This window comes from Hyaena hyaena, unplaced genomic scaffold, assembly GCF_003009895.1.
Source record: "Hyaena hyaena isolate Hyena2069 unplaced genomic scaffold, ASM300989v1 scaffold_1173, whole genome shotgun sequence".
Taxonomy (NCBI): domain Eukaryota; kingdom Metazoa; phylum Chordata; class Mammalia; order Carnivora; family Hyaenidae; genus Hyaena; species Hyaena hyaena.
Window position 1 is genome coordinate 112,250 of NW_024081802.1, and position 12,257 is coordinate 124,506.

Sequence of the window (12,257 nt, forward strand, 5' to 3'; positions counted from 1 at the left end):
ATAGAAGCTGGTGACTCTACTGACTTTCCTGTTGTCTTTAATAATTCTCCATCTCAAGGAGTAGTAGCCCCACTTCCATATTAATGCTAACTCCTGGACACTTGCATGATCTATAGAATGTAGAATGGCTTAATAATTGGGAGAGGCCTTCATGTTCAGCTATTAGCAGCCAGGTAAGCTCTGGAATGCGGTATGCTGCAGTATCTGGGCCCAAGGAATAGATTGAAGTGTGCCATTCTGAGAAGTGACCTAGATATACCCCCTCTTTTTCATTTGCAATATTTCCTGCAACTACCATATGCTCTTATTGCATTTGGCAAGTTGAAACCTCCCTTCTCAAATCCAGTGCTCTGCTTGTACTTAATTAAATAGATAATAAGATTATAAAGCACATGATCAATGGCAGGCACAGAAGACCCAGGTAGAAGCAACCAAGCCATAAGGCTCCCATGTGGGTGTCCCCAGTTATAGTACAAATGAAGAGTGTCCTAACCCATACCAGTTGTAAGCCATCTGTCATGCAGCATCTGACACTGGATGCTACAGGGAGCCTTGACTCAGTGAGACCCAAGATTAAGTACTGATCTCACCTGGGGAAATTTACCAGTCGAGGTTAGCCCATGTCCAAGGTCCTAATCCTCATCCCTAATCCTGAACCCTCACTTGGGCTAGAGGTTAAAAAAAGTCCTCCCAAACTGTCTTTGAATTTTAAGTTGTACTCAAGCAGAGATCTTAGAGGCCTGACTGCCTTTTCAGAGGCCCTTTCCTAGACTTTTAGATCCTTCTTTCTGTTCCTTTCTGCCTTAAAACAAAACAAGAAGGAGATGTAGTTCTTGGCCTTTATTTTGGTCTTTCTCCTTTCTCACTTGTAACCTCTAGGCGATTCTAGCAACCCTGCCACAACTAGTCCAAAGTCCAGAGTATACTGACAAAATATTTGTCATGGTCTTGTGTATGTATGTGTGTGCATGTGCACATGCATATACACACATGTAAGTTGGTAAGGAGATGGGGGGAAAAAGGGTTGTCTGCTACTAGAAAAGTTGATGAGTAAAATGTGGAGGAGGCATATTGTATAATACACATAAGAGTCAGCACAAGCTGTCTAGAAGAATAGTAGCACACTTTACCCTGATACCTTAACCTTTCCTCAAAAAGGAGGACAAAGAAACTCTTTAGTTTTATCAGGCAGCGTTTAAAGAGAGAGTTGCTTCTTTGAACTTGATTGTCCTTATTTAGACAAGGTGAACTGTCATGTCTCCTGCTCTCTGGATGTTTTCTTATGGATACATATATGCATAATAGTTTTTTGTTTTTTTTTAAATCAGAATAGTGTGTATTGTTGGTCTTTGTCTCTACATCTGACTGGCAACCCATTCTGATCACCTGACAAAGGTTAACATAATCTTCTACTTTGTAACTTAACTGATCTAAAGTTTGGGCTGTTCACCAAACTTAAAAAAAAAAAAAAAAAGCAGCTGCCTTAAAAAATATTATGTTTATTCTCATTAGCCTGGCTTATGAAATGTATATCACTCACTGAACTATAAGCTAAACTAGTATAAGGACTTACTTTGTCACATGTACAAATTTACCTGTGGAACACAGTACATTACTGGTTTCAATGTATTTTTTAAATGATGAATGCCTTTTACATTCTGGCCTAGTTCTATATCCCAGCTCTTCCTATGTATTCTCACTCATATATGACTTAATAATCATGAGTGGAACTTCATACCTGTCACTTGCTTTTATTTTATGAAAATGTTTTTCAAAGCTATAGATTAAGAAGTTTTTAAAACTTAGAATTGTGGTAGGAATTACCTCTGGTTCCTTTCTATACTGGATACAGAGGAATATTATGCTGCCCTGTTCCCTGATGTTAGCATGTTTATATGACACTTTGGCCAAGAAATAGTGAGTGGACGTGACATATACCACCCGAATGGAAATATTTAATTGCTAATGATTGAGTATTCCATTCACTTTCTCTGTGGCACAGAACTAGAAAGTTCTATATTCTAGATATATGTCTACAGATGGTGGAGTCTCTTTCAACCTGACTCACTGAGTTTCCTGTTAAAAAAGTTTCTTCAGTGACCACTTAGATTTATAGAATTTACCTAAGTGTTAAATCACTGAGATTAGAGAGTTGTTTGTTGTTCAGAACATAGTCTGTTCTGACCAAAATAGAAACCTTTTCACTTCATTGTGTTTTATTATGCTGTCTCCCCACCCACCCCCCCCCCCCCCGCCCCAAGGAATGAGTAGTATCTCCCTTAAAACTGAAAGGACCTGTATATTCATTTGCAGAGATCAAAGGAAAGAGCTAGCTAGTGGGATCGACCATTCTTGCTTGTAAAAGACCCACAAGTGAAAGAGTAGGTGGAGAAAGAAGGCGGAGGCCCTGGGATTTGGTATTATGGTTCCCACTCCCAATCCATTCCTTTTTGGTGTGTTCTACCTATTCGGGCTTGTAGTAAGAGGCAAGAATTATAACTCACATACTATTCTTCCTCAATTGCTACTAGCCTATATCATTTATTAAAACTGTAGTAAAGGGAGTTTTATTTTCCTTAGGAGAAGAATAGCTTCACTTAGTGGTAAAGTTAAAGATGGTTGTGAAACTAATTATTTAGTAAAATGTGGTTTAGTTAGGCCTACTGTGACCATGCCTGTGAAATTAAGGTTAGGTAGCTACTAAAACTGGGACTCATTCAGGCATGAAGTTCCAGTGAAGTCCTGTTTTGCTACAACACAACATCTAAACTTGTTCAATATCTGCTCCAGACGCCTCCAGAGACTCCACTCTTTCTGCTTTCTTTGTTATTGCATAAGAACATCAAACTGCACCCCCTATTCTTTATTATTTCCGAATTTTCATGTTCTGCAGAACACATCATTCTGTATGCTGAATGAGTTATAACAAACTTTTTCATAGATACATATGTAAAAATTGGTTAAAAATAAATACAATTACATATGCTTTGGTGGCAAAATATTAAGCAAATCAATTAACATAAAAATACTGTTGAACTTTATTAGTGGGACTGCATAGCAGATAGTTTTTTTTTTACTGATTTATGTTAATACTGATCATACAGTACTTATAAAATAGTGACACTTTATTGGTAAATAACCAAGTTTCAGGGTAAAAGTATGAGAACCAGTGGGACTGATGTGAAGTTTTTATAAGTTTACAGCTCGTGTTTCACTCGTTAACATTTATACTGGATATTTGGAACTTGATATTTTTCATCTATTTGTGTTCGTCACTTTATTTTCAATATGCCATTTATGGGGCATTCTGTCTTATATACATTTGTTGACACCAGATATGGAAAGGTTGCAAATAACATAGCTGAGCAGAATAAGTGAGAATAGGATAGGTCAGACTCACTGTGGCAAGAAATTGGATGTTACAACGGATCCAAATTTATTTTGGGAATTTGTTATAAACCACTAGATCAAAAACACCATGAAGTTGAGGAAATGGTCTGTGAAATAAAAAGAGCCTGTGATAAAGGGGAAGAGAACTGATGAAGGATTTTAATTACCTAGCACATAAAGGAAAAATCTAAAAATTATGCTGTTCAGAACTATATAATACTGTCTTATAGTCAAGCATATTACTTCTATTACCTTTTTTACTCGAATTAAGATAAAACTTTTGTATCATCTCAATCTATACATATATTTTCAGATCATCTGTTTAGTTTTGCATTACTAAAAGTTGTGATTTTTATTTAGTTGGCATAGATATTCTACTTTTTTTTAATTTGGCTGCTCAATGATGATGAAAAGTAGAAAGATGATTAATAATGATTATACATCCATAAAATCAATTTGTCACATTCACAAAGTTTTTCACTGAATATAATCCAAATTAAAGTTGATTTTGCAGCTTTCTCTTGGTTAAAAAATAATCCTTTGATTATGATTGAAAGGCAGATCTAAAACAGACCAGAAATCTGTTAATTGGTTATTAGGAAAATCAGATTCAAAATAAATTATATTAATATGTGTTGTTCAAAAAAAGAACCATGAGGGCTCAGCACATTTAGAGTAGAAAAAGCACTAAAAGTCTACCTAGATATATTTTGGGATATATCTGTGTTGTTGAGTGTTGAAAGAAAAAGCAAGGTGATGAAATGTCAAAAACTCAAAACTAAATTTACATAAAAGCTCCACCTAAATGGCCAAATGAATTTGAACATAATATAATATTATCACAACTATGCCCTTTAACTCAATTTATTGCTACCACTTTGTCTTTAGAGGAAAAAAGAAAGAAAGAAAATGAAGAGTTAGGCTAAGTGTTTGCAACCAACTAGAATTTCATCAGTCTGGATTCTAAGTGCTAATTGGTATAACTTCTTAGGTAGGCACCTCTTATTATATACCAAAACCTCTTATGAGGAAGCTAGATTTTTTTTTTTCCTCAGGCCAGTGGAATCTGATGGGTTTCTATAGGAGAATCCTAATCAGCATAAAAGATCCATTATTTTTACTAATCACTGTTATTCTTCAATCATAATTCTTCACATAATTCTTCAATAATAATGTACATTTAATAAATGTCTTTTTGTAAAGGGATAAAAGACATTTTTAGTGCTTTAGGTTATAAAATAATAGTTTGTAGGTAGATTCAAGCATGATGGCTTTCTCATCTTCTACAAGCATGACAACCCAGGTTCTAGAACATAGACTTATTTTACTTTACCACTAAATATTATAAAAGGCTACAGTGTTCTTCTGTATTCATTGCTGTATACTTGAACTTTAGTGTTACCACAAGATAAAAAATCGTGAAAACTTACTCTAGATATGACTTCCTCTGATAAAATTTAGAGTAGTACATTGATTAAAACTAAGTTTCTGAAAGTTGCCAGCCAGAGTTCATAGCCCAGTGCTGGCATTTGATAGCTATAGCCCCTTGGGCAAGTTTCTTATTCTCTTGGTGTTTCAGTTTCCTCATCTGGAAAATGAAGAAAATAATTAACTTACTTATGTTACAGGATTATTGAAAAAGTTAAATGAAATAATAATATAAAATGCTTATTAGAACAATATCAGGCATGTGCAACTTGTGTATGAAAGTGAGATTTCATTATCTTTGTGCTATTATTTTACTTTTGAATGTTAGAGATAAATGGTTCCATATAAGAATACATATTGTTTCAGTGACAAATTTGAAATGATCTTAGAGTTGGATGTCAAATACTATAATTGGTTCTCTTTTGGGTCCATAGACTTCACTGTTCCTAGGTATATAAATTCATTTCCAGGGACTTAGTAGGAAATAAGTATAACCCAGCCACTACTTTAACATTTCATGTTATTTTGGCCAGTCTAATTGGAAGTGGATAGAAAAATTTTCTCCTTGATACAAAATTGAGCTAGATGTTTTAAAACATAGAACTATTCTCTACTTTTATACCAGAATTTCAGTAATAATTTTTTTCTCTGTTTAATATATAGACTATTTTTTTTCTCATTTAGAAAATTAACTTTGCTAGAAGTAATGGTAATACTTAATTCACTTGAACACACATCATGAAATAGTGAAGGCTTTTTTCAAGCGGTTTTCTTTATTATAATCCAGATAAGTATATTAAAGCCAAACTGATTGTACATGGTAAAATGGTTATAAAGTCACATATAAGTTAAAGCAGAGATCAATAGTCATAGAAATTTTCAATATTATACTTTCTTCCTGGACATTCCTTACACCATATGGGTTAAGAAATCCATATCAAGCTGTACTCAAAGTTTGTGGATTTTAGAGTATTCTTTGAAATCCTTTAATTATAATAACTTCCAAAGTTGTCCCCTAGAACTCTCACCCTACTGGGAATCAAGCTTTCTCTTGTCATCCAAGTCTATTTGGGAGGATGGGATTTGGAGGTAATCTTAAGAACCAAATTGTTACTGACAACATTATCTTTTTGTATTGGAGTGTTTCTGATCCAAATCCGTCCTGTGAGCTCTTGGCACTATAAATTCTTCTTTATCCACAAGATGTGAAAAATCTGAGTTGACTAGACATCTTGGGATCTATGACAAACCCCAATATTACTAAATATATGTTTCAGGTTTGTTTGGGAGTAGTTGTGAAAAAGACTTAAATAAACCATTAGTTTCAAGTCCTGATTTACTAACAGAGGAAAAATAATACATGTAAATCAAACCTACTTTAAGTCATTACAATAATTTTTGTCTCAATATTGTGATCTTCTTTGAATTAATATTATGGCAAAAGCACATTTTTTCTACAAGTTCAGATAATATGTTAGATACAGTCTACTTATATTTTCTCATATATATACATATATATATGTATATATCTATGTATACATATATGTATATATATATGTGTATATATATATATATATATATAAATATATATATATAAAAGAGATCTATTTCTTAGTTAGTCATAAGTGCCTGGAATTTTCTGTTGAATATTACATGTAAGAATTACAAAAATATCAGCACTTAACAGAAAACCATTTATGACCCTGAGTCACAGGTTTAGTTGGTTATGTCACTGTGGACAACTAAGAGAATCATAAATAGGCTTTTGTTGGGCTGTAGATACAATACTAAGAGAAAAGCAACAATTTGGATCTTTTGTTTTAAGCTTGAAAAGTCATGGAGTTGAGAGGCTGTTAAATTCAAAAAAATTAAATTATAATTTAGAAAGTAACTGCACATAATTAAGTATACAAAATTACATCAGAGAATAGAGGTAATTAGTTAGATTTTTCACTGTAAACCCCAAAGGTAATTTTCATCTGGGTTGGAAAAATATTTGAGGCAATATTTTATTTCTCAAAAATAATGCCTTTATTTTCGTATTTCACTTAAACATCATTAAAATACTTATAAACATATAACCATATCTTTCACAAATTACTACATTTTATGTACTATTAAGTCAAATTATTTACAGTCACATGAAGTAACTCAAAAATTTTCAGGAAAATTTTGAAAAATGAAACAGTATTTTGGATATAAAAATTAACTTTTTGTGATTTGAAAATCTCTTCTGTTAAAACAATTATAATCTCTTCTATATATTTCTGTTTCAAAATGCTTAATTAAGTACTTAAATTGTATGTCAAATGTTTAATTATTATCATAATAACAAATACCAGAGGGAAACAAACAAAATCCACGTGCAAAAATCTATACTTTTATTGGCTTAATAGCACTGTCTTCTTATGAAAGAGAAATAAATATTCAAGTTACTGATTATTTTGTTAACAGGATAAACAATCTGCATTAAGAGTGTTTCTTTACAGAAAACAAAACCATAGTAGAATATTCATACACTTTCTAGTTGCTAATAATCCAATTTTTTTCTCTTTTTGAGAAAATTGCAGTTCTTGCCATAAACATGACATTATTTGCCTTCACTTGACTGAATTATGATTTTGACTACATTTTACAAGAGACATAGGAGGAAGAAAAAAATTAGACCAGATAAAACATTAGGATGGGGAAAACTAACTCCAAAAGGCAACTTTTTTCATGATTTTGTAATCGTAAAACGTAATCTGAAGTAATATGTGCATATTTCCCTGGGAATTATTTTATATTCACAGCTATCTTATGCTTGAAGTTATTTCCTCTTTTTAATGTGAACAAAGAATTTGATCCTTGGCAAACATCTCATGAGGATATGAACTCAAATATTTCATTTAAATATAATTTTTTAATTTAAACACATTAATAAAACCGAGAAAAACACTGAAAAATCAGAAAATGAATTTAAAGATAGTAAGTTTCTTTATTATGGTTTTTTCCACTGTTCTGTCACAGTAGAATTTAACTTCTTAATAAGACAATTAAAGACAATGAATTATTTGTGTGCATCAAGTAATTAGAGACTTTAGCTCCTCTAGTGTTAAATCATTTTCTTTCTTCTTAAGAAGTTTAAATACCTGTTAATAACTATTATTCAACTAAAAAATTTTGGTTTAGAAGTCAACTAAATATTTCAGGAAGCATCACAAGACATGACAAAGACTAATTTTAGATGAAGGTCTTCTCTCTGATTCCAGTCCTTATTTTGAACATTAAATAATAAAAGATATTTGAAGTACCTACCCAATTGCACTCAATAAAAAGCTATTATTGTATTATTAAATATTATTATGCAATGTTTCATCCATAGAATAAAGGTAAGTAACATAGTTATTGTTCATCATAGAGAAACACTCACATACACAACATTCAAACTCAAAATGCAGCTTGCACAGCCTCCTGCCCTTTGACCACCCAGAAGAAACCACAATCCCGGATCTTACACAGATCATTCTCTTACTCTATGTACATTTACATGCACATGAATCACAGCTATAGGGACTTCTAATAGGAAAAACTGTTGCTTACTTTTAGCTGAATTCCTAATATGGCTCTCATGCTATATGTATTTTTAGGGATTTACTTATTTAATTGAGTACTATATTGTTAGGATTAACTCATTTCTTTGAACGTCATGTAATCTTTAATCCTAAAGTACAGCAACCATGTAAGTAACACATTTATTTACCTGACTTTTTTTCTTAAATATTTTAACTTTTTTATTAGTTTAATCTACATACAACATTTACCATATTTAGTGTAAACTTCTGGAAGTTTTGAAAAGCACTCAGAGTTATGTGGCCAGCACCACAGTCAAGATATAAAACAGTTCCATTATTCCAAATCTTCTCCCATGCCATGTTGTAGTCAACCTCTAACTACCAGCCTCTGGCAACACCGATGTTTCCTGTTACTGTAGTTTTCCATTTTCCACGATGTCATACCAATGGAGTCATATTGTATTTAGACATTGGAAACTGAATATTTCCAAATAGCACGATACATTTGTGATTCATCCATGATTTTGTATGCTTAATGAGTTTTTTCTCTTTAATTTATAGATATTCTAGTAGTGTATTTATTGGCTCACCAGATGAATGACATTTGGATTGTTACCAGTTTTAAGTGATTGATTGCACATAAATCCACTATGCATATTCACTTAGTAGGTTTTATGTGAACATGTTTGCATGTCTTTGAGTGAGTATCTAAAAGTGAGATTCCTAGAACATATGGTAAGTGTATGTTTAAGATTATAGGAAATTGCCAAACTGGCTGTACAATTTTGCATTGCCACCAGCTACTTATAACCGTTGAATTTGTTTTGCAACCTACCTATCCTGGCCATACTGTGGGGATGTTTTTCTAATTTTGGTTGTTGTCATTTTATTTTGTTTTTTCCATTACAGTAGGTATAGATTGACTCATTATTGTGTTTTAAATTTGCATTTCCCTTCTGACTAATAAAATTGAGAATCTTTTTTTGACACTTTCCAATTTTTAAATTCATATCTGATGTATAGCAGGGACTCAAAGACATTCTGAAAAAAAAACATTATTCTAACAACATTTTGGAAAATTTCCTCAACATTCCCTATCATAAAAAAAAAAAAAAAAGTTCAGTTCTCTTCTCTCCAAAAAAAATTTAAGGGTACCAAGAAGAAAGCCAATAGTTACTGTAGTTAGTGTTCTAAAACTAAATCTTTCCCTAAGAATTAGTCTAATGATGATCTAAATAGACTATCTAAATAGATAAGCTATTTAGCAAGTTAAGTCCAGAAATTAATATGTATGGAAGAAATGCTTCATTCATAGATTAGAGAAAAATACTCCAAATAGTCGAGAAATGGAAGTCTCTGAAAATAAATCTGAAACTCAGCATACATCTTTTTTTTTTCCCTTAGGTACCTCTTGTGTTTTTTATTTTATTAGCCTTTTGTAACAAGACTTTCAACAAGACTATTTTGGAATCTTGAAGGCTTTTGGAAGCTTCTGCATACAAAGTCAAATAGGCATCATGCTCTGTTTAAGTAATCTGGGAACCCTTACTCTCAAATGTACCTCTTAAATAAGTTTCTTGTCTAATTGGAACATTTCTTACAATGACCACTATATTTCTGTTATTATTCTTTTAACTTTTTAAAATGTTTGTCCATTTTTGGGAGACAGTACAGAGCATGAGCAGGACAGAGAGAGAAAGTGAGACAGTATCTGAAGCAGGATCAAACTCACTGTCAGCACAGAGGGGCTCAAACTCACTGACTGCGACATCATGACCTGAGCCAAAGGCAGACGTTCAACTGACTGAGCCACCCAGGCGCCCCAATTCTAGGTTATGTTTAATATTTTTTTCATCTTGCTAGATGTCTGCCAACTTCTGGGGACTATAGTTATTAGACATAAAATAAACAAGTGTACAGGAAGGTAGCCGACTTGACTCTTTAGAATTTAAAGATCTCATTAGCTAAGATTTTGTATTTCTCAGAGCCCAACACATACCTGAAAGGGATGTGCTGAAGATTCAGGGATTGTCCATGTTTTACAGTGTTCCATGGGGCATAGATTTCTTGAGGTTGCCAGATGACCTATGCCAATGTAACAGTGTCATAAACAACTTATCCTTACCATGGGAGTATTCTTGAGGTGGTGAGTGCTCCAGAAGCTTTTAAATGTTCAACCCATGCCCTCCATTTTTTGCAGTTTTTTGGCTTCCAAGACCCCACTAACAATAGCCTTTATTTACACAAAAAAGATAAACGTTCAACTTAATATATTAGCAGTACTGTGTCCTGAACATAAGAAGGCCTTGTACACACCACCGCCAATTCCCAGGGAAGCTCACTGAGGTTTACCACCTGGGTAATTGTTGCATGAAAGACTAGGCGTGTGGCTCTGAGCAAACCCTTCTGCTAGCTTAGGATGACCCACCTTGCAAAGGAAAACCATTTGAATAGGGGACCTAAACACAAAACAGCACGGCTTAGACAGAGAGGAGCTTACCCACAGTCCCTGGAAACTTCAAGAAAGTAAATTCAAAGATTTGCAAGTACCATGCTTATGTTTCTCATTTTCCTCCATATGCTGCTGGATGTTTGCTTCAGGACTTGTTGTTGCCATCAAATCTATTAAATAACAAATTTTAACCAAGTAAATTTGAGGATCTAATTGGCTTTATTAAATGGTTCATGAATGGGATAGCAAGCACCCCACCTAGCAAGTAGAGAGGCACTCCCATTAGCATAGTTATTCAAAACCAACCAATTATTCCTGTTGAACTAGGCTGGCTATGGAGATTCTGTAAATTGAAAAATTGTTTGTTTAGGTCATATATCTATGGGAATTTTCGTTTCTATCATTAATCACCATTTTGTAACCATAGCTACTTCTAATAATTTCAAGGTATTTGTGCTTTGGAACATAAAATAATGCCCTATAGACAAATTGCATTAGAATAATAGTTAAATGCTACAAGTTCTTCTAGTGCATGTTTGACCTATATTTAGCCCAGCAGAGCTAATCAGGTAGAAACTTAATCAGTGAATCTAATCAGCAAAAAACTAGGACTGTACTTACAGACACTAGACCCTTTTTACCAGAAAAAATGAAGTAGTATTTTTTAAGTGGTTACAGTTAAAAAAATTGTCTTATCAGTTTCTCATTTAGTATAGGTCCTGTCCTCTAGAGAGTTCAACATTCATTGGAACAAATTCAGTTTTATGCATACATTTAAAAAGCAAATACATCAAGCTACTTCGTCTTGCATTAAGACATGCCAACTATATACAATCAATCTGATAGGTTTAGAGAAAAAATATAATTGTAGAAATAAAGTACTATTTGAATCAATTTTCTCTTGAAATACATACCTCCTTGGCTGCAATGCATTGCATAAATTAATTGATGTAACTGAATCACAAAAGAACAATTTTGCTTCATTTCCCCTCAATTTAATTTAGCTCTAGTAAAAAAAATAAAACTCTCTTGAGAATAAATGATGAATGCTTTCAAAGTGTATAGATAGATCAGTATTTAACAATGTAGAAAACTGATTGTTTTTAAATAAAAGAATACCAGAGTTTCACCCTTCACATTAGTAAGAAAATCATGTGTGCATGAACATGCTTAAATGCAAAGATTGGCCATTATTATAAATACAGGATCATTATCTTTCCTTCCATATTTATCATGGTTACCAAAATTTGTATGCAGCCACAGTTCTTGTTAACTCATAAGACAATGAATCTTAGATAGTGAATGGGCTCAACGAAAGAAAGAAAAAAAGACAATAGAGTGAATATAGCAATTCCTGAACCAGAACAGCTTTTCTTAGGATTTTATCACTTCATGTTGACTAGCGTTTAGTTTGTTTTGTCATTTTATCTTCT

At 32.9% G+C, this 12,257-nt stretch overlaps 1 long non-coding RNA gene across 1 annotated transcript; it reads right to left on the reverse strand.

Moving 5' to 3' along the window:
* Positions 1-3,402: 3,402 nt before the first annotated feature.
* LOC120224408 lies at positions 3,403-10,992 on the reverse strand. The gene is made up of 4 exons (XR_005526560.1): positions 10,873-10,992; positions 10,372-10,457; positions 4,821-4,978; positions 3,403-3,497 (listed from the first exon to the last, which is right to left on the reverse strand). It is a non-coding gene; the product is annotated as an uncharacterized LOC120224408 (long non-coding RNA).
* Between the last annotated feature and the right edge of the window lie 1,265 nt (positions 10,993-12,257).